This window comes from Mauremys mutica, chromosome 9 (assembly GCF_020497125.1).
Source record: "Mauremys mutica isolate MM-2020 ecotype Southern chromosome 9, ASM2049712v1, whole genome shotgun sequence".
In the NCBI taxonomy this organism is placed as follows: Eukaryota; Metazoa; Chordata; order Testudines; family Geoemydidae; genus Mauremys; species Mauremys mutica.
In genome coordinates this window covers 25,920,410-25,926,409 of record NC_059080.1, presented here as the reverse complement: position 1 = coordinate 25,926,409, position 6,000 = coordinate 25,920,410, and the positions used below count along the sequence as shown (strand labels likewise).

The window sequence follows — 6,000 nt, the reverse complement described above, 5'->3', positions numbered from 1 at the left end:
AGGCAGCCAGCTGAAAATGAGCGAGTGAGTGAGGGTGGGGAGAACGAGCAACAGAAAGAGGGGGAGAGAGTGAGCGGGGGCAGGGCCACGGAGGAGAGGTTGAGCAGGGGGCGGGGCAAGGGTGTTCAGTTTTGTGTGAGTAGAAAGTTGGCAACCCTATGCCTACTGCACTGTGGTAGTTATACAAATAATGAATAACAATATGTCAACTGGGTCTTATAGACCCACTGCTTCCTCTATCCTTCAGTAATCTTATTTTAGTGTTGCTTTTAGTTTTGTAATTTATAATTATGTATAATCACAGTCTCTGATTATACTTTCATCTACCTTCTCATTATATCAGAGGGGTAGCCGTGTTAGTCTGGATCTGTAAAAGCAGCAAAGAATCCTGTGGCACCTTATAGACTAACAGACGTTTTGCAGCATGATCTTTCGTGGGTGAATACCCACTTCATCGGATGCAAGTCCCATTATAATCTCAGGGTTTTTTTAATTATAATCCTATTTGAACTAATGGGTACCAGAAAGGGTACCAGAAATTGTTCTCATTTGGAATTTTCCCCTCCCGAGTCCTTTTTGCCGGATTGAACGGTTCAAACTGGGACGCTGGTGTCATTACATTGGTTGTCCCGCCCGGCCGCCCCTCTTTCTGGTTATCACGCCTGTACTAGCTGCGCACGCGCAGTGCCCGCATTCCATCATGGCGGAGCCGTCTGGCGGCGTCTGGGGCGCTTGGCAGCGCTGAGGTCGGGCAGTGGTTCCGCTCGCGTCGCGCCCCGCTCCGCTCGGTGAGTGGTGTTACCCCAGCCGGAGGGACTCGCTGCCGGGCACAGCGGAAACCCGGGCGCTGGGGCAGAGCGGGCGCTCCCCAGCCGGGGCGGTGCGTGCGGTGCCAGGAGCCGGGGGGCGCCATGGGGCCTGCCGGGGACGGGGGTGGGGCGCTTACTGGGAGGCTCGTAGGGTGCAAGGGGGCGCACCGCGGGAGGTGGGGTCAGGGAGCGCACCGCGGGGGAATGGGGGCAAAGGGGGCGGGGGGTCAGGGAGCGCACCGCGGGGGACTGGGGGGCAGACGGGGACGGGAATGGGGCAGGGAGCGCACCGCGGTGGAATGGGGGGCAGAAGGGGACGGGAATGGGGCAGGGAGCGCACCGTGGGGGAATGGGGGGCAGAAGGGGGCGGGGATGGGGCAGGGAGCGCACCGCTGGGGAATGGGGGGCAGAAGGGGGGCGGGAATGGGGCAGGGAGCGCACCGTGGGGGAATGGGGGGCCGAAGGGGGCGGGACACGCCCAGGGAGCGCACCGTGGGGGAATGGGGGTAAAGGGGGCGGGAATGGGGCAGGGAGCGCACCGTGGGGGAATGGGGGGCAGAAGGGGGCAGGGAGCGCACCGTGGGGAAATGGGGGGCAGAAGGGGGCAGGGAGCGCACCGTGGGGGAATGGGGGTAAAGGGGGCGGGAATGGGGCAGGGAGCGCACCGTGGGGGAATGGGGGTAAAGGGGGCGGGAATGGGGCAGGGAGCGCACCGTGGGGGAATGGGGGGCAGAAGGGGGCGGGGGGACAGGGAGCGCACCGTGGGGGAATGGGGGGCAGAAGGGGGCGGGCGGACAAGGAGCGCACCGTGGGGGAAAAGGGGGCGGGGGGACAGGGAGCGCACCGTGGGGGAATGGGGGTAAAGGGGGCGGGAATGGGGCAGGGAGCGCACCGTGGGGGAATGGGGGGCAGAAGGGGGCGGGGGGACAGGGAGCGCACCGTGCGGGAATGGGGGGCAGAAGGGGGCGGTGGGTCAGGGAGCGCACCGTGCGGGAATGGGGGGCAGAAGGGGGCGGTGGGTCAGGGAGCGCACCGTGCGGGAATGGGGGCAGAAGGATGCAGAGGGCATCGGGATGGGGCGGGGGTAGGGCGTGTACCGCGGGAGATGGGGTGCAGGAGGGTAGGGAGCGCTCAGGGAAGGCGGTTACATTTCTGTCCCGTTGCGGATATAAGATTCCTTCCCCCTTTTCCGTGGGACAGGTAGATGGGGTGCTGGACTGAGACCATAGCGAGGTTTCCCCTTTTGAGAAGGGAGTTTACTCCCATGAGCCCACCCCCATCTCCTTCCCAGTGTGTGCCATACGGAGCCAGCTGGAACATAGCCAGCCTTCCTGTTGCCTCCCCTTCGGGCTATCTCCAGCGAGTCCCCAATATTTCCCCCCTGCTACTTTCCGTTTGTTTATTGGGGGGGGGTGTTTCAGAGACTGGAGTCCCTCTCTTCCCTCCTCTCTCGCCCCCCCCCCCTCTCCAGCAGCCGGCGCTGCTGCCTGCAAATGCCACGTAGCCTTCTACTTGTTCCCCTTGACTGGAGTGATCAGCAAATAGAGACTGAACACCTCCCTCACCCTCTCTCCTCTGGGTAGGTCGGTCCTGCCATCTGATCTATGGCTAGTAAGGACCGTGTTTTACCCCTGCCCAGTACCCCTCCTGCTAGGGGCAGCCGTGAGGGTGGGTATCCTACTGTGACTGCTTTCCAGTGTGATCCTATTATTGGCTTCTAACAAAAGGCCAATGCTGTTACTTTAGTGTGTAGTGCTGGTGCTTGGGATGGGGGGGCCTCCAGGGACCCTTGTTTCACAGTATGCAGTATGGCAACTTTCCTTCATAAACTTTTGCAGCAGGCACTTTATGAAGTGCGTATAGCTATAATCTTTTCAACTAGCCCCTGGGTGGTACATAACTGGCAGGTGTATTTAGCTCAGACTCAGAATTTATTTCCTGTTTATAACTATTCTTTGTCTGCTAGCTGACTTCTTATTCCTGGATGGTTTTAACACTGAAGATAGGCTCATCTTTTGTTTTTAAGCTTGCTGTTGAGACTCCTATCTCTGAATGTATGTTGTATTTTTAAAAAGAACTAGAATTTTCCAGTTTCCAGCCAGTTTCTTTGTGTTTTAAAATCCTTTTCTTTCTATGGCATTTAGATTTTGCTTGTATCAGAAGTCATTGCAAGCTTTGCCCAAAGCCTAAGTATTAACATTGACACAGAAAACAACTAAATTTACAGATACAGGACCTCATAGTTCTAATCTTAGGTATTTACATAAGTCTGCAGTATCAGAGTGCTTCACAATCTTTTAATGTATTTGTCCATGCAACACTCTGTGAGGTAGCAAAGTGCTGTTATCCCTGTTTTACAGGTGTGGGGGGCATGAGGCACACAGTTATTGGTCCAAGATCATGTGTTAGGTCTGTGGTGGAGCATGGAATTGAATCCAGGTTTCCTGAGTTCCAGAGTAGTCCCCTAATTATTGGACCATCCTTTCTGTATTTTAAACCAATAAAATATCTTTGGATTTATGTGCTAAAAATAGTGCTAGTTTATATAATGTCCAGTGTCTTTATCAGAAAATTTTTTTTTCTTACCCCTGCCTTCCAGACTCCTCAAATAAAAGGCAGAAAGGACATGTGTGAAAAGGAATAAATATGAATAACAGGAAAAATGGTTGCATTTCTTGAAACCTAAAATTATATTAATTTTTGTGCCTGTTGGAAAAATAGCTAGCTGGTATGCTCTCTTCCCTTCCAAGACTTTGCCTTACTGTGTCCCAAGTCTTGCGGTTTGTGGGATGCTTGCATTTCATTGTGATCTCTTGTCATTAGATTGGGTCATATTAGTCTGATATTTCATAATACAGAGTTGAAAGATCTCCTGCCAGTTCTGTCCTTCCAATAGGGTAGGGGGAAAGTGTAGTGAAAATTTTCCATTGTATTTTAACCTGCAATTTTTAATTACAAGATTCTATTAGAAGATCCCTTGTATTGATCATCTTAAAGTTTCTTGAAACAAGCTATTACAAGAAGATCACTCACTTGTAGGTTCAGGATTGTTGCAACAAGATTTTCTTTTTCAAAAACTTGGCCTGGGCTGCAGTTAGGCAGTACCTTGGCAATGAATCTGAATAATTATAACTTCTAGTGTATCTGTAGATATGCATATTTCAAGTAGTTTTCATCTTTAAAGTAATATTAAAATATCTTATTTCTTGTCATGCTCAGCAATTAATTGTACTAAAGCATTATACCCTGTCACTATTTTCAAAGAATTGACTGTTGGAATTATTTGGAACAGTAACTCATAATGTACACACTTTTTTAGCGAGAATAAAGATAACTCTGTCTATACAAATGTGTTTCCTGCCACATCCTTGATCACACACTATGTCCTTCTTTGAGGTTAAGTTGAAACCAGCTTTGCAACAAAGTCAAGCAGAATATTTTGGTAGGACATTTTAAAGTGGTTTGGGGTTTTGTTGTTGTTTTTTGGAGGGGGTAACATTTTGTATTCTGTTGACTGTGTGTGGGTCTGTCAATACTAATACCAATCTTTTTTATTTATTTTTTGGAAAAGTTTTGATGAGACCTTTAAAACCAAAATCCTGTCTGCACTGTGTAGACAGTAAAAATTCCAGTGCCCTTTTCGTAAGATAGTTTGTCCCATTGGCCTTGGCAATGCTCTTTTTCCCCCCACTTGCCAACTCCCACCAATTTGTAGAGTCACTGCATTTCAGTTATACTGTGTGTTCTTATAGTATATGGTTGTCTGTATATGCATTGTTTGAAAAATATTTTGGGATTCTTCTGGATGAAGTATATTGTATCTAAACAAAAATATGCATTTGTTTTAAATTCAGAACTGGAACCCTAGCTCTAATACAACCATTATTTAGTGACCTTGTGATTCATGAACTTTGAAAACTTAAAGTCAACTACAAAAAATACATTGGGCATGAAAAGTTCTGGGAATACTTTTCTGTGACATAAATACTTAATTCCCTGTAATTAAGGGAGACTTAAAAATATGCCTCTGAAAGCAGGTATGTCCTCTTATTAATAAGGTTGTGATGTTCTCTTAGAGACTTAAAAAGGAAATAATCTTTATTTTAATTTCAAGTCAACCTATCGCTAAATTTCAAATTATTATGAATACCAATGCCAGGTCTCTGAATCAAACTCTTGCTACTAGAAAATATAATGTAATTGTTGCAAAATACCAGCAAAATAACATCACATTTTTCCTTTTACCTGCTTTCTAGTGTGCAACATAAGGCAAATTCTGATTAAGTTTACCCAGGTCAAGATGGTTAGTTTTCAGCTGTTATCTTTACTGCAAGCCAGACCTTAACTGAAAAGTTTTGGATTCCTGAGTGAGGAGCACACACTGAACTCTTTATTACATTCTTGAAGAGCTTATTGTAAAAGCAGCGATAATTTATTCTTTCCATGGTGCTAACACAATCCTTTCTGTGTATCGACCAGCATAGAGAGACCACTGGCTCGGAGCCCTTAGTCTATTTCCAGTCTTAATGTAAATCTACTATTGTTCTGTCTCTCTTGATTGATATGGAAACTGCCTCAGTTTTCTGAGGATTCATTTTTTCAATATTTAGACCTGGATCTTAATCAGTATATCTGACTAAAATTGACTTTCTTTAGATGATCATATTAGTAATCTAGCATTTGCAAAGACCTTGAAGTGCTTTGGCTCTCATCATATACATAAGGGCAAGGAAGTTTTAATCTTTTAACATACACACTCTTTAGAGGTTGGAACTTGGCGCCAGATCCATCACTTTATTTTATTCCAAGTAAGAAGAAGTTTCTTGTTTTGTAGACTAACCTACATTTAAAATGACTTGGTTAGATTTGTAGATACCTCTGAAAGGGCACTGTCAACTTTAGAATACTACTTAATTTTTGTTCGTAATATTCTGAAGGAAAAAATATTTTTTTCATTAGCAACTATATCGGTTGACGTTCATTGAATACTCTTCCCCTATCTTGAATGTAACATGTCTGCTTTTAACAGCTTCAATGAATTCAGTTTCTTCTACTGGAAAGCTTTTAGTAGAGCAATTTTTGTAGTTAGATTTTAGTTTGTAGCTATTGAGTTTGCACAAAGAACACATTTTCTAGATCACACAAATAGAGAAATAGTTGATTTTTCTTTACATTCCCTATCAGATAAAAT

At 46.5% G+C, this 6,000-nt stretch overlaps 1 protein-coding gene across 3 annotated transcripts in view; it reads left to right on the top strand.

Annotated features, from left to right (window-relative positions):
• Positions 1-692: 692 nt before the first annotated feature.
• The window catches only part of LOC123377534 (fibronectin type-III domain-containing protein 3a-like), a 74,081-nt gene continuing 68,773 nt past the window's right edge, over positions 693-6,000 (top strand). For 2 of the 3 annotated variants that reach the window (XM_045030574.1, XM_045030576.1), the window contains exon 1: positions 693-788. The gene's annotated coding sequence lies outside the window, so the exon portion shown is untranslated. The remainder of the gene's footprint in view (positions 789-6,000) is intronic. The other variant, XM_045030575.1, reaches the window with a different exon arrangement.